Source organism: Bidens hawaiensis, unplaced genomic scaffold (genome assembly GCF_021521415.1).
Source record: "Bidens hawaiensis isolate Kalapana, Puna unplaced genomic scaffold, B.hawaiensis_p1.1 tig00002935_1, whole genome shotgun sequence".
NCBI classification, from domain to species: domain Eukaryota; kingdom Viridiplantae; phylum Streptophyta; class Magnoliopsida; order Asterales; family Asteraceae; genus Bidens; species Bidens hawaiensis.
The window spans coordinates 397,029-422,630 of record NW_027491158.1 but is presented as its reverse complement, the minus strand read 5'-3'; the positions used below and the strand labels follow the sequence as shown (position 1 = coordinate 422,630).

The 25,602-nt window shown below is 43.7% G+C and overlaps 1 pseudogene; it reads right to left on the bottom strand.

Moving 5' to 3' along the window:
• Positions 1 to 11,657: 11,657 nt before the first annotated feature.
• LOC143621680 (cysteine-rich receptor-like protein kinase 7) lies at positions 11,658 to 24,962 on the bottom strand (annotated as a pseudogene).
• Between the last annotated feature and the right edge of the window lie 640 nt (positions 24,963 to 25,602).

The window sequence follows — 25,602 nt, the reverse complement described above, 5'->3', positions numbered from 1 at the left end:
AAAAGGCCAAAAGATCACCTCTTTTAAAGTTATTAAAGTTATTTATTTATCTTTTAACCGATATTATATTACATTATTTCTATGTCTTCTTCTTTCTTTCATCTGGTTTTCACATGAGAAAAAGTTAACAAACATCTTAGTTTTACAAGCTTAGAGGTTCATTGTTTCGTTTCATAGCTTATTCATATTCCTATTTCTGTAAGAACACTGTCTTTGTCTGCATACTGATTGTTGGATTAATCAAGTTCGGTCATGTCAGGAAAAGTTCGGTTACTCTCGGTTCAGACCCGAGGACCGACCCGAACCCGAAGTCTGGAGTGTATGGGGACCGAAGACTGGCCCGTTTATGAAGCACCGGTTCGGTTTCGGGTAATTTTCGGTTCGGGTCTTGGGTTTTTTCGGTCCGACCCAGTTTTTGCACACCCCTAGTCAAAACCCCCAAAGGCGCAGAAAACATAAAGTCATAAAGAACCTGAAAAATGGATGCTCAATTCCAAATTCCCGGAACAACCCATCACCATCGGACCAACTTTGTCGAGCGACGTAGTCTCACACTTGGAACAACAGTTGTTAAGAAATGTGGACGTGTTCGCATGGCAATCTGCTGACATGGTGGGTGTTCTGCGCAGGATAGCGTAACACACTCTGAAGGTTAATCCAACATTCACACAAATCATCCAGAAACGATGAAAGATTGGTCCGGAACATACAAAAGTGATGAACAATCAAGTGAACGAGCTGTTAAAGGCAGGCATCATAAGGGAAATACGGTACCAGAAATGGGTCGCAAACCCAGTTATGGTACCAAAAATCAAGGGAGCATGGCGGATGTGCATCGATTATAAAGACTTGAACAAAGCATGCCCCAAAGATTGCTACCCACTGCCTGAGATAGACCTTAAAGTAGACGCAGTAGCCTCATATCACTTCAAATGCTTCCTGGACGCATACAAAGGCTACCATCAGATCCTCATGGCGGAAAGATATCAAGATAAGGCAACTTTCCGCACAGACAAATGCACATTTTGTTATAAAATGATGTCGTTCGGATTAAAAAACATTGGAGCTACTTATCACCGCCTGATGGACAAACAGTTCGGGGATCATACTGGAAATTACCTAGAAGTACACATGGACGATTAGGTCATTAAAAGCTTGCAAGAAGACCAAATGTTGAGAGATATCGAAGATACTTTCTAGAAGCTGCGGAAGATTAGCATGAATTTAAACCCGAGCAAGTTCTCGCTTGGGATGGAAGAAGGCAAGTTCCTCGGAATGATTGTCACAAAAAATGGATTTAAGGCCAACCCTAAAAATGCACAAGCAATCCCCTGCATTCCCTTTCCGAAGTCGCTAAAAGAGGTGCAAACCCTAAATGGGAGACTGATGGCATGAACAGATTCTTGGAAAACCACGCCACCAAGTCATTCCCATTCGTGTCTACGTTGCACAACTACTTAAAAAAATCACAGTTCTGGTGGACATCAGAGGCGGATTAAGCTTTCCAAGAAGTGAATAAATGTCTGATCGAATTGCCAACACTTACGGCCCCGTGGAAAGGCGAAGGGATAATTATGTACTTATGCGCATCAGCCAAAGCAGTAGGAGCAGTGCTACTAGTAGATCGTGAAAATATCCAAACACCGATCTATTATGTCAGCAGGACTCTCACAGATGCATAAACAAGATAATAAATCATGGAAATGCTGGTCTTAGCACTGGTATACGTTTTAAGGCGCCTCCATAGGTACTTCCACGGCCACCCAATCAATTTGTTGACGAACTACAAAATTCAAAACGTGCACTAGAAACCAGAACTGTCAGGACGACTGGAAAAATGGACCATTGACCTAGGAGAACATACCCTTCAATACAAACCCAGGACATTAATCAATGGACATGTTCTGGCGGACTTCATCACGGAAGTACCTTCCGAGAAAGAATATGAGTGTAAAGCGGAAGAAAAACCGATTGTGACCATTGAAGAATGTGAGGCATGGTCGTTGTTCACCGACGGAGCAACAAATAATGAGGGATCAGGGGTCGGATTGAAACTAGGAGGCCCAAGTAAACAAGAGTTCACATCCGTTATCCGCCTATATTTTAAAAGCACGAACAACGAAGTGGAGTATGAAGCATTTCTGGCTGGGCTACGCATAGCTGACAAATTTGGAGCACAACATGTCAAAGCACACATTTATTCATTGCTCATAGCCAGCCAAGTCAATGGTTCATACGAAGCTAAAGACGAAGTCATGGCATCATACTTGGAGCAAGCTAAACAATTGATCCGAAAATTCAAGTCCTGTAGGGTGAAACACATCAATAGAAGTGAAAACAAGTCAACTGAAGCGCTAAGCAAGCTAGCAGCACGCATCTTCAAACACCTGACCAAAGAAATCAGAGTAGAAACATTGGCAGAACCATCGGTTCTGCCGAGACGAGTTTGCATCACACAAAGCCCAAAAGAATCATGGATGACTCCCATCAAGGCCATAGGAGAAAGCGGAGGTTCTGAAGATACGCCGCAAAGCATTGAAATATCAACTGAAAGATAGGATCCTATACATGAGATCATTTCTAGGTCCACTACCACGCTGCGTAGACGCCAAAGATGCAAATTACTTGATCCGGGAGATCCATGAATGGATTTGTGGGTTACATGCAGGGCCAAGATAGTGGTAGCAAAGATAACCAATGCTGGCTATTAGTGGCCAGACATGCACTTGGATGTTGTGAAAGAACTGTGGAAGTGCGATTCATGCCAACGACACGCCCCGAATACCCTCTGAACCAAGAACAACCTGATCCCAGTCTCTTCCGCGTGGCTGTTTCAGAAATGAGCCATCGACATTATGGGCCCATATCCAGAAGCGCCCGGAAGAGTGAAATTCTCGGTGGCCGTAATCGACTACTTCATAAAATGGGTCGAAGCGAAACCCTTAGCATCTATCAGCGCGGCCATCATAAAAAATATATGGGAATTCATCATATATCGCTTCAGACTACCTCAGATGATAGTCAGTGATAACGACACCCAGTTTTCAGATAAGACCCTTTAGGAATGGCTCGCGGAACTTCAAGTTAAGCAGATGTTCACCTTGGTCGCACACTCGCAAGGCAATGACCTGTAGAAAGGGCCAACCGCACCATTCTAGAAGGGATAAAATCCATATTGGGATTGAAAAGAGATGGATGAGTGGATGAGTTACCACACGTGCTATGGGCATATAGAACTTTGAAGAAAAGAAGCCACAGCGTAACCCCATTTAGCCTCACTTATGGGACAGAAGCTATGATACCGGCGGAAATAAGGCTTCCATCCACCAGGGTACTCCTGGCCGAGAAAGACAATGAGTCTGAATTGCGCTTGAATTTAGACTTGCTTGAAGAAAAGAGAGAACCGGCAGCAATCAAAGAGAAAAAATATAAATGCCAGCTCAAAAAATATTATAACAACAGGGTAAAGACAAGCACGTTCAAAGTCGGTGAATACGTGTTCCGCAACAGAGAGGCATCCGACGTGAAGCCACCATAAAAGTAGGCACCAAAGTGGGAAGACCCCTATGTGATTTACCAGATATTGGGTAAAGGGGCATGGAGCGTGAGCCTCCTGGAAACTAGCTTTCTGTCCAGATTCGCGAGCAGCAACAAAAGATTCGCGACGCAGTCGGTAAGCTCGGGACCATACTTAACTCGGTCAACGATCTGAAAGGCAATATTAATGTTATAAATGGAAGAGACTAGTAAAGAAATTATTTAAAGATAAAACAAGAGCATACCTCGCGGACGAAATCGGTCATCAACTACTTCTGATCCACTTGTAAAGTTTGGACAGCGAGATCACTCATTCGGAGCTTATCCGCCTGGCCGTCCCTAATAGCTTTGAGAACTGCATTCTCCTTGGCCAGAGTCTCCAACTGCTCATCGTTGGAGGTCACCACCGCCCTCAACTCATCCAACTCAGCCCGCACACAAGCCAACTCCTCATCCTTCTCTTGAATAACACCGTCACAGATAGCCAAGGACTGGGTAAGGTTGGCAATGAAGGCGTCTTTATCTTTCACAACGACTTCATGAGCCGCCGCCTGCTCCCATAGCACGAAAAAGGCATCATTAGACACCTCAAGCTTAGACTCCACCCTCTGGAGCTTGTCCCGGACACCTTGCAGCCAAACATTCTCGCGCTGACAAGAATCCTCCCAGCACTTCACAGCTTCACTATGAGTGGCTTGAGCTGACGCCAACTCTTGGCGAGATGTGGCCCAGTTCCATTCAGCATTCCACACTTCCCGACGGTGATCTTCAGCCTCCTTCAATAACCTCTTGTGATCAGCATTCAAAGCGTCCCAATCATCCTTCATGGATAGCCACTCGCGCACAATCTCATGAGTCGCAGATAGAGAACGCGCGGTTCCGCGGATATAATCATCATATAAATTACCCCGGGCACGGCCACGTTGATAATCGACCTCCTCGGGAGGGAAGCAATGATTGAGAAAATCTTGGCACATTCCAAGATCCTAAAAGCAAGACTGAGGAGTAAGACTCCAAAAAGGCACATAAAACCCACCATCACCGCGAGGATGAGGGCCAATGAAAGAACCCCCGCCTCCCCCACCACCATCACCGTCATCGCCACCACGTCCATTACCACTAGGGCCAAGCTTACTCCCACCAGCACCAACATCACTAACAACAGGATCAACCCGAGCATAAGAAGGATCTTGAAAAGTTGAGTGCAGAGGAGTAGGCAAACGACCACTAACAGCTTCATGTTCTTGAACAATCTCTATCTCCTCTTATTCAGTTTCCGCCTCTCTAATAGGCGAAGGAGACTGAGATGGCATTTTGAGAAGACCTTCCTCAACGGTAGGAGGTGGAGAAGGTTGGCGAATGACTTTTCCTTTCAAAACGGGTCCACCAGACGACCCACCGATTGTTTTCTTCAAGGAACCTACAAGAAAACAAAATCAGAAACAAAAATATAGAAGAGCATAAAAGATCAAGAATCTAACCTGCAAAGAAGCGGATTTCTTCGTGAGCTTCTCAAGAATATCTAGCCAGCCAAGTCTTGTGGAGTTTTAGTTAACACGAAGAAGATCGGCTTGTCCTTCTCTTGTTGTTTTTGGTTTTGAGAAGGATGGCTTCTGTCATCTGACCTTCTATGCTCATTGAACTTCTGAGGGTGCTTCTTAAAAAAGACTAGAACCGAGGCATCTTCCCTTCAGATGGGTAACTTCTCCAGTTTCTATTGTCACTTTTCCTTGTTTCTTGATTATCCAAGGCTTCCTCCCCCCGAACTTAAGCTTTCGTTCTTTCAAAAGCTTCTTTCATGGGTTGAGGAATGTTTTCTTGGAACCTTCTTACCATATTTGTGGCCTTTATGACGTTCATATAGCCGGACACACGTATCTTTTCTGAAGCACCACTATAATTTGGTGTAGGACAGCCGCATCTTTGGTGCACCTTCTTTGTTAAGTGAAGTTGACCATGAAGCTTTGATATAAATCATCAAAGGAAGTTATGCTTCTTGGTGGAAGGTTGTTAAACCAAAGTCTGGTAGATCCCACCAATGTTTGCATGAACATGTGACAATACTCCGCGTTGTTCCATCTTTCTACGGTAGCTACTCCCGTGAAGATCTGAAGATGATCTTCGGGATCTTCTGTTCCATCATAGGTCTTAACATTAGTTGGCATGTTGATTTTCGTTTGGAACACAAAGTTTGCTATTTGTTTCGATAAGCATGACAAGGCTGACGGCTTGTAAGGTTGGTAAGGTTCCCAGTGTGTCAAGTCGTCTATATTAGTGGTGATGATGTTTGGAGCTTGGGTAACCACGAGATGGATTATGGTTGGGAAGCCTTAAGAAGCTTGCCATTGTAAGCTTCTAGACCATGATTGGCTGTATTGGAACATTATCAAGGCGACCATCTGAGGGTATGTCATACTAGGCAGCATGAGGCCCGGTGGCAGGTAAGCTTGAGGCATGAAGCATGTAGCTTCTACTATAGGTGTTATTATCATGCTTCTTGCCAGAGGTAATGACATTAAAGCTTCTACCAGGGAGGTGCTTGTTGGGGGAGGTACCAAAATAGGTGAGCTTTGAAAAAGTTGTTCCATGGTGAATTCTCCCATTCCATTAGGGGTTATGGGTGAAGCTGTGAGGCTTACCATTTCACAATGAGAGCTTGTATTTTCATATTCTCCTATCTGCGAGCTGCTAAGTCCTTGAGCGTTTCTTCTTGATGGAAAAGGTATGATTGTGTTCAGCGGACGAGGTGTAAGGGAAAGTGTGATATCAGGTTCTTCGTCATAATCTAACCTTATCCTTATCCCTTAGATCGCTCTTCTTGAGCATAATTGTTCAACAGCTCCCTGAGCTGAAGGAAGTTCCGTTTAACACCCACCTGCGTTATATCTATTTTTTCCATCGGAAGGAGAAAATCAATCCTTGGGGAGAATACTCCACTTCTAGACGAGGGTGGTGTTTGCAACTCGATGACATGACCAAGGCTGCTCATTTCCGATGAACTACAGCCAACGTTTTCCTCTGGCAATCATTGTTCGTTGGAATGCCTTGATTAGATCACTCTTTTTAGCCATCTAAAGATAATACTTGAGAACAATGGAATTAAGACTACCGGAATTGTTGTTCTAAGTAAAACTAACCCTTGTTTGTAATTAACCTAGTCGGACATGTCGAGTCCAGGCCTAAGTATCTAATTATGGCGTATGGGATTAAGAGACTATATGGTAGTTGGCATTAACTAATGTAGTTGACCAAAAGTTTGGTGGTTGGACATTTATGTCAAGTAGTTGGACATAAATGCAAGTAGTAGGAAAGCTGGCTAAACTAGTGTAAATTGATTTAACAAGTTAGAGTTAGATCACCCACCACTATCATCTTTCAAAGTTTATTGTATTAAGGTTTTGAGCTAGTTTCCTTGATATAATAATATGTGAAGTTCGGCATTCCTTTTTTCGTTTATTTGATTGCCTTGGGACTTTAATTGGTATCAAAGCCGTTCAAGGACCAATCGATAAACGTTCATTGCTGCCAAGAAGGAGAGAAACCGAGGTGTTGATACTTTGGTTGAACGAGCTAGGTTTAATCAAAGATTGTTCAAACAAGTTGGGTTTGATCAGTCATGGGTGACTCAACTACACCATCGTCGCTAGCCAAGCAAGGTAGTAGCTCGGGCTCGTTTCAATGCCTGATGTTAACAACAACAAACTACACAGTATGGGCACTCCGCATGAAGGTTTTTTTTTAATGTGTATATCGTATGGGATGCGATAGATCTTGGTGCGGCTGATGCCAAGATAAATAATGTGGCGACCACCCTAATTTTCCAATCCATACCCGAATAACAGATTTTGCATGTCGGCAGTCTGAACTTGGCGAAAGAGACGTGGGAAGCAATCCAAATCCGACATCTAGGAGCCGAAATGGTAAGAAAAGCAAGGCTTCAAACCTTGATAGCTGAGTTTGATGCTTTGAAGATGAAAGATTCCGAAAAGTTCGACGAGTACACAAATTATTAATAACGGAGATCTCTTCGAATTCTGCCACGCTCGAAGAGACTTTCGAGCAGCAAAAAAATTAAGAAATTCTCACAAGCTTACCTCTTTGATTTATTCATATTCTTGATTCACGTGAACAAATCCTAGATCTAAAGACGACTGGGTTTGAAGACGTAGTGGGTCGGCTCAAGACTTATGAAGAAAGAACCAAAGACGAAGAACCACAATTTGTAGACCAAGGTAATCTACTGTTTCATTATTCCGATAACTAGAATTGTGAATCAAGTAGAGGAAGGGGACAAGGAACCGGTGGAAATCGGGGTAGGGGTCAAGGTCGAGGCCGAGATAATGGCCAACACTGGGGAACCCGAGACAACTTCGAACAACAAACTGATGAAAAACATAAGGGCAAAGATCGGTCAAAGTTACAATGTTACCGATGTGACTAGATGGGTCATTTTGCTTCCTTTTGTCCTGAACGAAGGAAGGAATCAAATAAAATCGAAGCCAACGAGACCCTTATGATGTCACAACAAGTAGATGAGTCGATCAACTTAAATGAGGAGAAAGTTTTACCAAGTCGGTACTAATCCGAAGGACCAGAAGAAGGGATTTGGTACCTCGATAATGGTGCTAGAAATCACATGACAAGAGAGCGATCATTCTTTTCTAAGCTTGATGAAAGAGTGGTAGGCCGAGTCCATTTTGGTGATAGTTCCCAAGTCAAAATTGAGGGGAAAGGCACTATAATGTTACATTGCAACAACGGGGAGGTAAAACAAATTACTAATGTTTAGTTTATACCAAGTCTTCGGTGTAATATTTTAAGCTTCAGTCAAGCTACGGATAATGGGTGTGAGGTTCTTTTGAAAAAGAACGATCTTTGGTCGTAGCGTTAGGCTAATCATGAAAGTGCCAAAGACGAATTGACTATACAAGGTCAAGATGCGTGTTGCAAAGAACATGTGTTTACACGTAAACGAACACCCAATTTCTCAAACATGGCATGGCCGAGTGACGACCCGAGCGGTAAAAGACAAGACTCCGAATGAAGCATTCAAAGAGGAGAAACCGAGCATAAGTCATTTAAAGGTATTTGGTTGTATTGTATTCGCAAAAATCCCAACCCAACACCTAAAGAAACTCGATGATAGGAGTATGAAATTGGTGTATCTTGGAAACGAGCATGGTTCCAAGGCTTTTCGTTTATTTGACCTGACTACAAAGAAAATTATGGTTAGTCGGGATGTTAAATGTGATGAAGGAAAAGGGTGGAGTTGGTTCGAGAATTTGAACGGAACAGTTGATGAGCGTGTTTGGAAAGATTTTTTTATCGATTGGGGAGAGAAATATGTGCAATTCGATAATGAAAATGAGTACGAGTTTGGTTCCGGACCGAACAACAGCTCGAGTTCGTCATCTTACCCGAACAACATCAATAACTCAGTTTTGGATCACCACTCTGGTCCGATACTTAGGAGGTCCACATGGGTGTCGGTTCCACCAAGATACTTTGATGATTGTGTACTCGATGAAAATTTAATGCTTTTAATTGAAGACGAACCTACAAAATATGAAGAAGCAAAAGAAACTAAAGAGTGGGTCCAAGCAATGAAAGCCGAGTTGGAATCAATCGAGAAAAACAACACGTGGAAGCTTACGGTTTGTCCTAACGGGGTGAAGCCGATTGGGGTAAAGTGGGTTTTCAAAGTTAAAAAAAATCCGGACGGGTCGGTAAACAGGTACAAGGCACGGTTAGTTGCAAAGGTATATGTACTATGACCAGGGAACGATTACGATGAGGTGTTCGCAATCGTGGCCCGACTCGAGATAGTTTGACTTGTTCTAGCTCAAACCGCGAGTGAAGTATGGGAGGTACATCACATGGATGTAAAATCCGCCTTCTTACATGGTGATTTACTAGAGAAGCGTTTGTTGAACAACCGGATGGGTTCGTAAAGGAAAGAGTGAGTCTTAAAGTGCATAAACTCTCGAAGGCTCTTTACGGGCTAAAACAAGCTCCAAGAGCTTGGAACTCAAAGTTAAAAGGAGTTCTGAGTGAGATGGGGTTTAAAAATATGTATCGAGGAACAAGCCGTATACGTGAAGAAATCAACCACGTCCATATTAATGATTGTGGTATATGTCAATGATCTCATGGTAGCCGTTTCCAAAATTGAAGAAGTAAAGGCGTTCAAGGAGATGGGCGAGTTACTTGGAGTTGAAGACCTCCCGAAATCTGACTTGGAAATTAAGGGGGGTGAATGTTGGTAATTAAATGAGTCAGACATGTCGAGTCCGAGCCTAAGTATCTCATTATGGTGTATGGGATTAAGAGGCTATATGGTAGTTGGCATTAACTAATGTAGCTGGCCATAAGTTTGGTTGTTAGACATTTATGTCAACTAATTGGACATAAATGCAAGTAGTTGGCAAGCTGGCTAAACTAGTATAAATAGATTTAACAAGTTAGAGTTAGATATCACCCACCACTATCATCTTCAAAGTTTATTGTATTGAGGTTTTGAGCTAGTTTCCTTGATATAATAATAAGTGAAGTTCGGCATTTCTTTGTTCGTTTATTTGATTGGCTTGGGACTTGAGCCCCACGGTGGGCGTCACTTGCTGCTACAACGGATGTAGCACAAAAAGAAAGTATGGCGATTCATAAGTATGATCCTATCGAAGCTTCCTAACCTGCTAAGAATCAAAGAAAACACGACCGGTTAGTCTCACCATAGGAGGAGGTCTCCTACGATCAACCTCCGGCGTGAGAATCAGTGATATGATACGAGAGATAAGTTGGAGTATGTAGAGACTGTTTAGAGACAATAGGGTGAATGAGAATGAGAAAATAACTTTGGTGAAATGTCCTATTTATAGGCAGTTTAGAAGCTTCTACGGGGAAGCTGAAGCTTCTTAAGTAGAAAATGCACTCATCAGCTCTCCTTTTAGTTGGTGCAGACTGGGCAAATGCCATTTTCATGTAACCTGCACTCATCTTTTATTTTTTCTTGCAGTTTCTTTTACTTTATGGCATGTGTCAGCTTTTGAACAGTGATGACTTTTTTTGAAGTTACTGTAGCATAAGCTTCTTAGTCAACTTAGGAGACTAGTCAACTTAGGAGACTCGCTGGGCAAGTGTTAAGCTTCCCCATCTGGCAGCTTATGCTTGCTGCTCTTTAGTTTATAAGCTTCCATGATTTCTATTATTAAGCTTGTAGGTACATAAGGGTATCCACGTCATCACATATGAACAATCAACTTTACGGGTATTACCCCTTACCATGCGACTTATTTGACCACATGTTTGCTTCGTATTAGTTATATTTGTTATTCGTGTAGTTACTTCATTTTTATGTTCGTTACGATCCATTTGTTTGGTGTGCTCATGATAACATCAACCATTTGCTTCCGCTGCCCTTTGACATCGTATCACGTGTGATTCCTTCTTTTAAACTTTCCCACATTATTATTGTTTTGTTCCTGAGCAAATTTCGGCTCAACCGTATTTCTTTTTGTTTTATTATTTATATGGAATGTATCAATGGAATCATAGGATCGATATGTGAAACAGTGTCCGCAAGTTAGAAGGTAGAAAGTGAAGAATTATTAGATTTGAGTAATATTGACATATCATACAAAGGTGACCAAATTGCCTCAAATGCTAGTCGTCTTTGCGTTTTGTGACATCATACACCGTTTTTCAGATATTGTTGATGACAGGCACCACAATCATTCAGATGAGTGAGATTATATTGGGCACGTTTGTTGTTTGTATTTTCTTATATGGGACACCACATAGATAATGTAATTTACTGCATCTTATAATGTGATATTATGTTATTACAAAAGAGCTATTCAACATTACAAATCTATTGCCTTATTATCACTTTAGTTTGTAAAATTCTTCACGAAATCTTGTCACAATTTAGTACACTCAAAAACGGCATTCATTAGCAACCCAAAAGTTAACTATTTGATATTAATTGGTATTCGTATTATCAATTTTTTTTAACGGCAGATCTAATAAATCAAAAGAATTCAGCAAGAGGCCGAAAACAAAACAAGCAAATTACATCAAGAGGAGAGGGTTTTTTTAACCATGCACTCATACCAATGTGTACATCATGTTATGAGTGTCTGAAACAGTTGCAAAGTAATTATTGTGTATGCATGATTGTGATTCTTATTGCTTAGCATTAGAAGAAAATAGAGCTATAAACAAAACCAAATAGTGTTTATTAACATATACATCATATTCATTCTAAATACATATCCAGGAACAAAATAAAAAATTGATACTTCATTTATAGTTTATGATATTTCAGGGTTTCCTGCACCACTTATTTTTGTTGAAGAAGCAAAAAATGGTTTTGATGGTGCGGAAAGCGTGACAGAGAAGCTATGCAACATATGAACAACAGAAGCCATAGTTGGCCTATTGATGACATTTTCTTGAACACATAATAATCCAATATGGATAGTTCTCGTGATGGTGCGTAAACATGATCTCGTCTTTAATGTGGGATCTATGATATCTAATGTTGTACCATTCTGCCAACTTTTTCATACCTGATTAATTCATAATCACTTTGTTACATGGATACACACGTACGACAATAAAAAAATATATGCAAGGGAATATATCCACAAAAATAATATATGTTGTTTGAATTCGGGCTTGGGAAATTGCAGGATACTTACAAAGCTAAGAAGGTCTAATATACTCTCTCCATTATGAAAATATTGGTTCTCTTGGCCCGTTCAATCTCTAGTACCAACACTCCGAAGCTAAAGACATCTGACTTTACGGAGAAATGACCACACATGGCATATTCAGGTGCCATATAACCACTTTAAGAGTGCATAAAACAGTAAAAAATTAGCATTTGCAAAAACATATGGTCACAAAAAAAAGTAATGAGAAACTTTGTAGCAGTATGCCGATCAATAAGTATATTTATAACTATATATGATTTCGCTATGAACTTAAACTAAAACTTACTAGGTCCCAACAACTCGACTCGTGTTCCCTTGAGTTTCCTCGGGTTTAAATAATCTTGCCACACCAAAGTCAGCAATTTTAGGGTTCATATTTGCATCTAGAAGAACGTTACTAGCCTTCATATCACGATGAATTATCATTAAACGAGAATCTTCATGAAGGTATAGCAATCCCTTGGAAATGCCCTTGATGATATTGTATCGCAATTCCCAATCAAGAAGCATGCTTTTATTTGGATCTACAAACGCCATCATTAATCGGGCATTAGTGATAACACTTACCAAAATAACGTCATTTGCTAACTATGTTGAACTGTTCAAACATCGTTTTATTATGTTCTTACAAAAGTGTAATTAAGAACTCGATGGTCATATTTGTGATGTTCTTATGATGGTGGATGTTTCTTAAAATTTTTTTAATGAAAAGGATATTTCTTAAGAACTTAAGAAAAGTAAATCAATCATTGGTTACATTTGGTTGCTAATTTGGCCAAATTTTAAAAATAAGATATCTAACCCCCAAATATGTGTAATGTTTAGTTATGTTTTTCTTGTGATGCAATTTATATTCGATTGAAAAGGGTGCCATATTTAAGAACTTACCAAATATAAACCGATCAAGACTTGCATTTGACAAGAACTCATAAATTAGAAGCCGTTCTTTTCCTTCTATGATGAAACCAAGTAGCCTAACCAAATTACGATGTTGGAGCTTCAAAACTAGCAAGACCTCATTCTTGAATTCTATGTCACCTTGTTGAGAATTCCTTGCTAGCCTCTTTACTGCTATTTCTGTCCCGTCTATAAGCTTACCCTAAAAATAATATGATAGCTAGCATATATTAATATAGATTCTAAATCTAAGCACATAATGAGCAATACCAATTTGTCCATACCTTGTAAACAACTCCAAATCCACCTCTTCCAAGCACATTGTCTTCAGAAAAGTCATTAGTTGCTGCTTTTATTGTACTAAAGTTGTATTGTAGTGATTCACTAGTGTCAATGTCCATTGTTTCACTTTCACCTAGTAAAAATAGATAGATAAGTTAGAAGTTTCTTCGGTAATGGATTGTTGTCCTTAAATATTAATGCTATAACTACAATTCAAACAAATGGTGTGTTATGTTGGAGTTTTAGCAACAAGCTCCTGTTGCGTAAAATACACATTATAGTCCTTTCGGTTAGGATGAAACTATGAACTTTAAGGTGCAAGCACGGAACTTACTCTGAATACTAATTTCGTTAGGTTCGTTAGGCGGCGGCCATGAAGTTTGCCTTTTCTTCTTGAATCTCATAAAGATACACAGTGAAGTAATTATCGTTATAGCAACGATTGTCACGGTAACAGTTACCATTATGATCACAATTCGTGTTGTGTTTTCATTTTTACCTGCAAACATAGAATTGCATTAAGTTTTAACGCTTTCCAAAACTAAAATCAATTTTTTAGATACGTGACGAAAGTAAAAATTGTTCATTTTAAATAATTTGACACATGTGAAATCCACAACTCAACAATTTTGACATAACCATTCATGCTTGTTTTTGAAGTCCATCTCATTTGTGTTAAAACACCAGAGTACCACAATTGATTTTAAGGTCACCCGTTTTTTCAAATGGTTCAGCCGATCCAACCTGTCTGAGCAATGAATTGATAGTCATATAAGTTCAATGATCGATATAGTTTTCAAAGCATTGCTCTAATATGATCTAGTGGTGGGGCGAGTTGAGCCGAATCAACTCGTTTTTATAATAGCTCCTAGGTGGGACTAGTTGAGCCAACTAAGCTTTCTTTTCTTGAGAAGATAAAATACTAAGCTCAAGCTTGACTCGTAGAATCTCGAGCTAGCTTGTGCCTCGTTGAGCCAACTCCTTTAATTTAAAATTAATATGTAACTAAAATTGACCGTTGGATTAAAATCCCAATTTATTTTGGTTTGAGGGAGTTTTTCTTTTATAGTCACTCCATCCTACTTTATTTCTTAAATGCCAACAATGTGGGACCCATGCACTTAGTGACCCAGATTTCAAAATAGCCGAGGTTTTCTTAAAGTACGTACGTTGTATAATTTTGCACACTTGTATTGATCTCTAGTATACTACGATTGTGATCTTGATGCTCCAAATTTATTTATAACAATCGTAAACTTACAAGAATATAGGTTTGCATTTTGGTACAATTGGGTTGAGCCGAACTATATGCGGTATCAACTCTTTTAGAGATCACAATCTAATCTGACATGGCTATTGATTATGTATTAACTGTTTTGTGTTTTTGGTATATATTACTGGGTTGGTCTGTGTTTTTGGTATATATTATATATGGGTGATGCAAAAGCAACACACTCAAAAAGCGGGTTTTAGTATATGTAATTCCATTCGCAGCATGTCTGGTTAGAAGAAGTAATCTAGTCTGATTAAACACTTAAGCCCATAACATATATGAATAACAAACGCTTAAAACATTTGTTTATTGCTACAATAACTTTGTTTTTGTTTATTGTTTTCAATTAGCGTACGTCTTTTAAAAAACAATTATATATAAGCTAGGGTTTTAGTACTCGCACCTGGCGGTGGAATTGAAGGAGATTGAAGAAACACTAATCGACCCCAGGCAGATTACGGATAATCTGGGGGTTAAATAGATGTTTCCCACGAGGGTTAGGTCCGGCAAAGATGGTTCTTCTGATAACCTGCAAAACAGACACCGTGAGCTCGTCACTGAGAAGGGGGGGTACCTCCTTGTGACCACCCTCCGGCGTGAGAATCAGACTAGATTGCTCTTGAATATAAGTGTATATTAAGAGAATGACTAGAGCAGATATCAGGTAATATATCAAGATATGAGATATGAGATGAGATGATACCATTCCAAGGTGTTGGAGTATTTATAGCCGAAGGTAGGTTTCCAAGCAGGTACAGCCGGCTGAATAGTGTTCCTGTTCTGCCAACTGTGGGCTACGCACATGCCATGCTGGTGGTTGGTGGATAGGCAGCGGTTGATAGTGACCAGGCCGGCTGTGTACTATTCCTGTTCTACCAACTGCAGGCTATGCACGTCCTCCGACAGGTTGGTGAGTAGGCAGCGGCTAATAGTGACATACAGTACAAGAGCGTGCTGCTCGTCATACTGTTGTCAGTGAGCTGTCGTATCCTTGGTCAGATCTTTTGTCCATACCTCGTCAGGTACAGTACAAAAGATCCTCCAGTATCGTACGGACTGGCTCATTTGGGCGGGAGTTTTCCCGGCTTTGTGCGGGAGTGTTCCCGGCTTGCTCCCTCCTTCTTCAGGTGACATTACTGAATTATTTAAGAGTTAAGTGCCTTGTGCGTGTAGCCTTGCTGCGCGGGTAGCCTTCCCTGATGGCTTGTATCCGCAGCTGCGGGAACAGGCGGGGTACTTCACCATTGGGAGGTTTTTCCTGCGAGAACAGCTTGCGTACTGCGCGTAAGGTCGTCACGTCTCTGAGCATGGTTGGTCCTGCGGATCCAGTTGGTTTCTGCGCAGACGTCCCTCTTCAAGGTGAGTTCTATGAGTTTAGCCTTTGCGCAGACGTCCCTGTAGAAGGTGAGTCTTGCGGGTTCAACTACGCAGGCTTCCCTCTTTGAGGTGAGTCTTGCGGGTCTAACTGGGCTCTGCTGGGACCTACCTCTTCAAGTCCCCCCCAGTCCAATGTTCTTCCCATGAATTGTTAATAAGTGAGGTGAACTTTTGGACTTTAAGCAAAGGGTTTTGGAAAGGGTTTAGTTTTAAGGTTTTCCATGGGGATTCTTCCCGCGGAAGTCCTAATGTCACGTGCAGAAATTCCCGACTTTTCTGCTTGATCTTTGGGTGTGATGCGGGTAGGTCTGTAACCTCCTCGCAAGTCAGGAGCGTTGAGTTCCACTTGCGTAGATTCTCCATGAGGTTTTGGTAGTTTTGAACATAGTGATCAATTATGTTTAAACAACCAATTCCATCTTGGAGCTTCAAACAATCTAGTTCTCGACGTTCCCGCTATGCGGGGATGTTATTCCCGTTTCCGCAAGCATGGCCCGGAAGATCCTTCTTGGTTTCAATTCCCTGCGGAGTGCTAGGTATGTGAAGGGTTTCGCCTTGACACTGTACCCGCACTCGTCTTATAGTTACTTTACTTCCAAGGTATTCCTGGCTTCAATTCCTTGCGGGTGCTTAGTATGTGAAGGGTTTTGCCTTGACACTGTACTCGCACCCGTCTTATGGCTACTTGGTTGCCGAGGTATTCTTGGCTTCAATTCCCTGCAGGTGCTAAGTATGTGAAGGGTTTTGCCTTAACACTGTACTCGCACCTGTCTTATAGTTACTTGGTTGCCAAGGTAAGGGGTATATTCCCGCTTACTTTTGAATTTTTTTGAATCTTTGAAATTCGAAGAGTTGGTGAAAGGATAAGAACAGTCCAAACTGTTGAAACGTCGTCCGACGGTTTCTTCTGACAGTGTCAGGACGTGCAGGAAGTTATGGCGACGTGACAGTACATGGTCATTCTAGACGCTTTTTCAGGCGCGTGGGTGCGATTTTTTGGGCGCGTGGGTGCGGATTTTACGGCGCGCGTCCCGTCAACAGCTGTTGCCAGCTTGCTTTTTCCACGTGTCATAGTTTCATTGCACCAGCTCTTTTCTCTCTCCTCCGCATTAAATTCATCGCATTCATTGCGATGAGTATATAAAGGGGGAGAGGGTCCTTTGTAATCCACACTTTCACTTCTATCTTCTCCTTCTAAGCGATTTCCGGCGAATATTCTTTCTGAAATCGTTGCCTTTCATCCTTCCAGAATGTCTTCTTCCCATGATGTTGAGGCTACTGCCGAGGAGTCTGACGTGTTCGTCAAGAATCCGTCGTCCACTTCCGATAAGGACGATAAGAGCACTGCTGGCGAATGCCAGTGTGCTCTTCCCATCGAGCTCTATCGGTACATCGTCCGGAAGTTCATGCTCGAGCCGTTCGAGCCTGAGTTTCCGGAGCCACACCAGACGGTGTACGATGCCCCCAAGGGCAAAATAGGGGTGTATGCTGCATTCTTCGTTTATGGGAATCTCAGGTTCCCATTGACGAAGTTTGTATACCGTGTCTTGGAGAGGCACGGTGTGCATCTGACGGAGGTACACCCGATGGCGTTCGCCAAGATCCGCCACTTTGAGTGGGTGTGCCTCATTCTGGGTGTGGAGCCCCACGTTGATCGGTTGATGACCTTCTACTCCTGGAGGTGCATCCAGGGGTGGTACACCTTGGTCAATCGGATCAAGGGTTTGAAGATCTACGCTACCGAGCGCAGTCTTCGGTCATGGAAGCGGGAGTTTTTCTATATCTCCGCTCGCGTCGTCCCCCTTGCGATGACGTTTAAGAATGGGAGAGCACTCCCCGCCCTTCACGCCTCCAACTACCAGGAGGCGGAATGGTTCTCCAAGGTTTCCCGGATCCAGTCTCCGGTTTACCGCTTTGCGGAGTCCGGGATGGTGATGCTCGGGATGAGCCGGGTGTGGAAGGAGGCGTCACAGATTCCCATCGTCCTTGAATACGGTTTGAACTCTGTCCCTTACGGTATGCTTCATATTATCCGTTAATTTAGGGTTTTTGTTCTAACCGTTTTTTTCTTTTTGTTTACAGAGGGAAACGACTTGCAGTCTCTCCTGCAGCCGCGGGAGAGTGATGGTCCCGCTCGGATGGGTACTCGTGCTCTAGATGAGAACGAGTTGCCCATCCTTGAGCAAACGGCGGATCGGTTCGTGGAGGTCTACCCGCCAGGCCACGAGATCCTGAGCGCCAGGCGGCCAGGTAAAGAACTTTTTGACCCTCGCCCTCTCAATGCTCAAACCTCTGCGGGAATTCCTCTAATTTTGTCATCTTCTGATGAGGAATCCGCAGATGGTCCTTTCTTGGCGAAGAAGAAGGCTGCCGGCGGGAAGGGGAAGGCGAAGGTTGGCTCCACTGCCGATCCAGTGAATCGGTCTGACTCGGAGACCGAAAGCGAGGAGGTGGCGGGGAACCCTGGTGGTGATGAGACCATTGCTCCGGAGGTTGAGACGGCTGTCACCTCCGGGCAGACCAGTACAGCGACGGTGACCAGCGTAAAGAGGCCGGTTCCATCGGGTTCGTCCCCGACTGTTCGTACCTTCAAGCTTAAGAGGACTCGTAAGTACAAACTTCCTTTTAACTTCATATCTTTTCGCCATTATACTAATATCTTGTCTTCGTGCAGGCGTGGATGCTACGGCATTCCAGAGTGGAGCGGGAGGGAGCAGCTCTGGACCCATGAAGGTAGGTTTGGTCAACCTACCCGAAGCGATGACCCAGGCGGCTACGCCTGCTTGCAGTACTGGTTCAGTTGCTCATCCCGTTGAGCCAACTGTTCCAGCTGTGACATTATCCCCGCCGGCCGTCAGTGCCATTTTCACAGAATCCATCACTGAGCCGGCGGTGATTTCTCTTGCGGGCTCTTCCGCAGCCGCGACCACGGTTGTGAGTTCACCTCCGGTGAGTTCACCTCCGTTGGTTTCCACCGCGGCAACCTCCACCATGCCTCCTCCGGCGCCTGCTACAACGGCCAGTCCTTCAGGTACGTTTGGGGTTGGGGCGTCTAGCCAATCCTTGCCTCCTTCCCGTCTCCTTGACCTTTTGGATGGATATCCCTTAGGTTCAGGTGATGGGTTTGGTGGCTATCGGCCTGTTGTCGACCCTACAGGTGCGTAGGGTTATTTTGGCCTTTTTATTATTTTATTTTATATATATATATATATTTTATCATCTTTTCCTAACTGCTTTTTGCTTTTGCAGTTTCGGATTCCAATGAAGTGTATTTTCTACGATGGAACATCCGCCGAGGAACAACCCTTCGGACGCCTGTAGAATGCGTCGAATGGGCACGCCACGCCGCCCCAAGGGGGGCGCTGGGGGAAGCAATGTCAAGCTACCAAGAGGGTAGGTTGACAAATGAGCTCCGGATTCTCCTAGCCCGGATGCAGCCTCGCGTCGAGCTGCTTTGTCGTGAAAACGACAAGTTAAAAGCAGCTCGTATCCAAGAAGTAGCTCAAGCGCGGGCTGTCCGGGAGGAGAACAGGAGGCTCTCCGCCGTTGCTGCGGAGAAGGAGAAGGCCTTCAAGGCCCTTGAAGTTGAAGTTCAGGCCCGTCTCGAGGCCCGTTCCAAGGCTGCCCAAGCTGTTAACGAACAGCTTCGGTTAGCTAAGGAAACCGCTCGGAACGCAACTGAGAGGGCCACCAGGGCTGAAGCTGTTGCTGAGCCTCTACGCACCGAGAATGAGGAGCTTAAAGCCAAATTAGAGAGGCTCCAGCAGGCTCATGATGCCTTGGCCATGGAAGACGCCAAGAAGCTCCAAGAGATCTTGGACCAGAGGGGCGTGCTTGACCATACTGAGCGTAAGCTAAAGGGCGTCGAAGAGGCTGCGGCTAAAGAAGTGTTGCTTGCCAACCTTAACAAAAGTGAAGCCGAACGCGCCCATAACCAAGCTCAAGCTGCCCTCCAGGAGGCTCTGGTTACCAAGGAATGGCTTCTACGAGAAGCGTTGTCGTAGGTAAGCTTAGCTTCATAATGTCTTCACGCTTTTCTTTATACTTAGAAAAGGTTTTGATACTTGTATTTTGTTTTGTAGGTTGTGCATCGAGTCTTCACGGACACATCATATGACGATGCCATGAGCGCAGCCCTCAACGCTTCTCATGAGGATGGGGAAAAGGCCGGCTTCTTGCTTGGTCTAGGGTTCGTTGAGAAGGGCATCCCGCCTTCCAACTTCCCTTTATATGATGTGGATACTGAAGCTGTATATGACCAAGCAGTGAACCAGTATGCCGCCTTCCCGCATCCGGTGGTGGAGAAGGTGAACGAAGTTGCTGCTGCTGATGATGGGCTAACCATTCTTAAGACCTTCCTTGAACCGCCACAGCCAACTGATGGTGCGGGTACAAGTGGGTTTGGAGGGAGTGGTCCTGAAGCTTGAACCTTTAGATCCCTTCCCACTGTTAGGATAGGTTTATGTTTTTGTATAGATTTACACTCTTGTAGGTGGGTAGATACCCGGCCATTCTTGTAATACTTGAATTTTTATGGAATGTATAAATCTTTGTGCGGGTAGGACCGCCACTTTCACTGAATGACTTGCTTTATAGACGTTATATGACTTGCTCATGCATATTATAGCTTAATTTGGCACTTGTTTTGCCGCATAAACCATATATGATTCGCTCGTGCACACTTTAACTTAGCAATTTTCCAAGTGTTTTGAACAAGTTAACCGTTCGACGCGCGGTTGTCAATAGGTTAGTGTTCAGTTTCCTCTATCATGATTGTGCGGGTAGGACCGTCACTTTCATTTAGTGGGATGACCGATCTTCACCTATAACTGACCTGCGTGAAAGTTTGCCGTTTTTTGTGTTTATGCGGGTTTTGCCGCCTTCCACACGCAACGATTTCTTCACACTTATTTATGCGGTGAAAACCGGCATATCAGTGTTTTGAATAAATTAACCGTTCGACGCGCGGTTGTCAATAGGTTAGTTCGGTTTCCTCTATCATGATTTGTGCGGGTAAGACCGTCACTTTCATTTAGTGGGATGACCAAACTTTACCTATGACTGACCTGCGTGAAGGTTTGCCATTTTTTTTGTGTTTATGCGGGTTTTGCCGCCTTCCACACGCAACGACTTACTTCCCCACTTATGTATGCGGTGAAGACCGGCATATCAGTGTAGAAAGTTCATAAAGTATAAATGTAAGACCATCAGCGTCAATGTGATAAGGAGAATCATTTCCATTAGAAGTGGCTCTGGGCCTTTCCTTTTACAAGTTTGGAATTGATCTACATGCAGACTGTGTAATTGAGCTCCCTTCCATGTTCTTGGGAGTGTCATCGAGCCTTTCGAGCCGATATGCACTTGGTTCGGAATCTCGTTGTTTACGCAGTATGTAGTCTCCGACATTGAAGCTGCAGTTTTATTCGTGTTTTCCCCAACTGGGGTTCTACACGCATTAGCTTGCTCAGCGTTCATTACGCCACGAGGTGCGTGAGCGTCCCATCTCTGACAAATGCTTCGACGATGTCCTTCAAGTCTACGCATTCCTTGGTGTTGTGGCCTCTTGTCCTGTGGAAGTCACAGAATTTGCTCTGATCAGCGTTGTGACGCTCTCGGATTATTGGAGCCTTTGGCCATGGGAGTCTCTCGGTGTCGAATATCTCGGTGACGCTTTTGGTGAGTGGCGTCCATCTGGAGTTCCGGTTTGACGACGGCATGTTATCCTTTCCGCCTAACCGAGGGTGCGAGCCGGATGAGGTGTCAAAGTTTACTCTTGACTGCCAAATGCCTAGCTTCCTCTTTTTGTTTAGTCGGGCGGTAAGGACATTGTTTTCTCTTGTTTTCTGGGTGTAGAGGTTTGTGCTTTGGGGAAGATCTCTACCCAGTTGCTTTTCCGTTTCCGCGAAGAGTTTAGCTGCTGTCATGATGGTATCCCATGTGGATGGCATGCCATCTTTACCCATTAAGGTGCGGATGAGCTCTGGGTCTTTTGTGCCCTGGATGAAAGCAGCGCGAGCAAGATCTTCGGTAATATTACCCAGACTTAGCTTCTTTGAGTTGAAGCGAGTGATGAAGTCTAGCAAAGATTCATCTTCCTCTCGAATGCAATTGAGGATTGTCCATTGCTCTTCGGTATACTTTCTTTGTTGGCCGAAGTGTTGGCTAAACTTCTGTTGGAAGTCTGCCCAATCGTAGATGTGGTGGACCGGTAGACGGTCGAACCACGCTCTGGCTGCTCCAACCAGCGTCATCTGGAACATATAACACCACGTGGGTTCCGTCCAGTTGCTGACGGTTGCCCCCGCTATGAATCTGTTCAAATGATCGTCTGGGTCAGATATACCATCATAGGTGCCGATGTTTGACATCTGTTTGGCACTTCTTGGGGCGATTGCTTCCGCAATGTCCCTTGCAAACTTGGAGGTTCCCGCATTTGCAGCGGTTGGTCTGAAGATTTTAGAGAAGTCACGTGGGTTTCCACCCGCGTTTTTTGGTTTGAAGGTTTCTCCAAAATTCCTTCTCGGTTGGACGTCCGTTTCCTTACGCTTCCCTTTCGCCCTATGGCGAGGGTTTGCGTCGGTGTCGGATTCCTCCGAATCATCGTCCAAGTACTCGCACTCAGTGCTCATGTTGAGCTGTTGAGTGCTTCCGAATTCGTTAGCCTGTTGGAGTGAACGCAAGCGTTCATCCAACTCAGCTTGGAATTCCCTTTGACGTTTTTCCGCCCACGCTTTAACTTGTTCAAGTGTTTGGCGGGGGGGCCTCGTCTGTTGTCTTTCCACCTGGGTATCAATGAATCCTAGGGGAGGATTGTTTACTGCACTTGCCCCGGCTCGGGTAACCGGGGTAGTGTTCGTAAAATTTACTGCACTTGCCCCGGCTTGGGTAACCGGGGTAGTGTTCGTAAAATGTGTGTATTCGCCGGTGTTTCCCCCAGTAGCTGGGGTTGTGGTTACCGGGGTTTCTTGGTCACTCGTTGGCCTTGGCAACGGAGTAACCTTAACCATCTTTCCAGGAGTTTGAAAAAACTGAAAAAGTAATTCTAGCTTTTATGCACGGATGGCGCCAATGAAGAAACACTAATCGACCCCAGGCAGATTACGGATAATCTGGGGGTTAAATAGATGTTTCCCACGAGGGTTAGGTCCGGCAAAGATGGTTCTTCTGATAACCTGCAAAACAGACACCGTGAGCTCGTCACTGAGAAGGGGGGGTACCTCCTTGTGACCACCCTCCGGCGTGAGAATCAGACTAGATTGCTCTTGAATATAAGTGTATATTAAGAGAATGACTAGAGCAGATATCAGGTAATATATCAAGATATGAGATATGAGATGAGATGATACCATTCCAAGGTGTTGGAGTATTTATAGCCGAAGGTAGGTTTCCAAGCAGGTACAGCCGGCTGAATAGTGTTCATGTTCTGCCAACTGTGGGCTACGCACATGCCATGCTGGTGGTTGGTGGATAGGCAGCGGCTGATAGTGACCAGGCCGGCTGTGTACTATTCCTGTTCCACCAACTGCAGGCTATGCACGTCCTCCGACAGGTTGGTGAGTAGGCAGCGGCTAATAGTGACATACAGTACAAGAGCGTGCTGCTCGTCATACTGTTGTCAGTGAGCTGTCGTATCCTTGGTCAGATCTTTTGTCCATACCTCGTCGGTGCAGTACAAAAGATCCTCCAGTATCGTACGGACTGGCTCATTTGGGCGGGAGTTTTCCCGGCTTTGTGCGGGAGTGTTCCCGGCTTGCTCCCTCCTTCTTCAGGTGACATTACTGAATTATTTAAGAGTTAAGTGCCTTGTGCGTGTAGCCTTGCTGCGCGGGTAGCCTTCCCTGATAGCTTGTATCCGCAGCTGCGGGAACAGGCGGGGTACTTCACCATTGGGAGGTTTTTCCTGCGGGAACAGCTTGCGTACTGCGCGTAAGGATGTCACGTCTCTGAGCATGGTTGGTCCTGCGGATCCAGTTGGTTTCTGCGCAGACGTCCCTCTTCAAGGTGAGTTCTGCGAGTTTAGCCTTTGCGCAGACGTCCCTGTTGAAGGTGAGTCTTGCAGGTTCAACTACGCAGGCTTCCGTCTTTGAGGTGAGTCTCGCGGGTCCAACTGGGCTCTGCTGGGACCTACCTCTTCAGAGATGGTGGGAGGATGTCCACAGTAGTCCCATTGAAAAACACATACGACTCGTACCTAAAATTACACGTAGATTGAAGAAGTCGCCCGCCAATTTTCCCATAAAGATTAGTACTTGGGATCTGATTGACTGCAGCCTCCAAGCAATTACTACACACTTCTTCCGACAAGTCTGGAGTACATTGTACAAGCCCATAGATCGTTGAGTAGTCCGGCCCTGGTTTATGCCCGGTCGCAAACTTCAACACCGAATCACCAGCCGCCGCCACACATCTCAACCTATCCATCAATGCTTTAAGCGCTCTATTGAACCGACCAACATCACTAGTATTATTAGGGTTAGGTAAAGCCACTTCATTCTGATTTCCAGTCTGGTTAGAGTATTTCAAAAAGCAAAGATCGTAATATCCTATTGCTTCTATTTGGTTAGGACATAGTTCTCTTAACTTAATAATAGAGTCATTCACACAGTTCATGCACAAAGCGGGTTCCACGTCACCACGACAAAGAGCGAATGAAATGACTCTATTGTTGCCTTCCCCGGTGGTGAAGTTGTAGTAACCGCTTCCCGAGTTGGTGGTGGGGAGGGCGGAAAGAGCGGTATCGAGGTTTCTTTGGTACGTGCTGTTTAGGGTGTAGTTTGCGGTGTTTTCACATATGTGATGGAAGAAAGGTAGTGGTTGAGCTAAGGTAGTGATGGTGAAAGAATATATGAAAATAAAAGAAATGCAGAAGAGATGTTTGAACATGTTTTGTTCGTGTTGGACGAGGTAGGAGATGTGGGGATCGATTTATTTAAAAGAGTTGGGTGATACATAGGATTGAATTTTCTTTATTGACATTTTTGACAACGTGTTGGAAGGAATAAATCCCTTAAAACCAGATCCAATTGAGTCAAAATAAGTTGGTGATTGTTTTACTTAAAATGGAAAATCAGAATATATATTTTTATAAATAGCTATTACAACCAATAAATAAATAAATAAATAAATAAGCTTGAGAAAATAGGCATTGAATTTCCGGGGTTTTTTCTGTAAATAGTTAAATTAAAAATAATAAAAGTAAACCAACCAGAGGAACCATATGCTCAATCGACAGAGACTATATTAAAACGTTGGTTAGTCGGGTCGGGCTTGAGTCCCATGCGAGCCTGATTTTGCCCTTCTAGTTCTTACCTAGCTACAAGTCTACAACGCAATAGAAGGGTTGAGAGAGTGGAGTTTGTGCATACCTACCTTCAGTCAAGTTAGTACGTATCAGCATAAACAAAAGTATAAGTGTGTATATATACCGGGTGATACAATATATTTATCTGTTATTATTGTATTTTGTATATTTAGTTTATCATTGGCTAGAATCGACTAATTAAGTATATGTATGTCCGCGCA